Source organism: Gavialis gangeticus, unplaced genomic scaffold, assembly GCF_001723915.1.
Source record: "Gavialis gangeticus isolate Ggan-Ray unplaced genomic scaffold, GavGan_comp1, whole genome shotgun sequence".
Lineage (NCBI taxonomy): Eukaryota > Metazoa > Chordata > Crocodylia > Gavialidae > Gavialis > Gavialis gangeticus.
In genome coordinates this window covers 78,602,949-78,603,641 of record NW_017729034.1, presented here as the reverse complement: position 1 = coordinate 78,603,641, position 693 = coordinate 78,602,949, and positions in this window count along the sequence as shown.

The following is a 693-nucleotide window of genomic DNA, read 5'->3' as shown; positions in this document are numbered from 1 at the left end:
CCCAACAGGGGCCACAGACACTCAACAGGAGCCACATCCTTCCCACAGGGGTTATCACCTCCTCCCCTGTAAGGCCCCCATGCTGCCTGCCTGGCCCCAGCCCCCACTCACTCCTCCAGACCCCTCATTGTTTCCCCACCCAGTCACAGCCCCCAATCAATGCCCCACCTGGCCCCAGCATTCCCGCACTCATTGGCTGCAACAGTGTCCTTTGGGGCCACTGGGGCCTCATGGCACAGCCACACCTTGTGGCAGGGGGCAGTGGGGGGCAGCAGGGATTGGCCCCAGCTGCCTAGCATGTGCTGCTGGTGGTGCATCTTGCATGGGTGCAGCCTGGCTTGGCAGAGTGCCATACACTGTCTGACAGCTGGGGGCTGCTGGAGCTGAGCAGCGCCAGCCCAGGTGACAGGTAGAGGTGCCAGACAGCACACAGTGCTGTGCAGCACTCTGCCAAGCCAGGCTGCACTTGCACAATGGCCAGTGGCAGCGTGGTTGAGCCCCACCACCCCTCGCCATGCAGGGGGGCTTTGCCATGAGGCTCCAAGTGGCCCCAATTGCTGCTGCCACTGCTGGTAAGTTTGGGCCATGCGGGGGAGGGGGGTGGAACCATGCAGGGAAGTGGTCGGGGAGCTAGGCTTTAAGGTCCTTAATGAGGTTTTACAAGGATTATTAATGAACTTCCAGATATAAAAC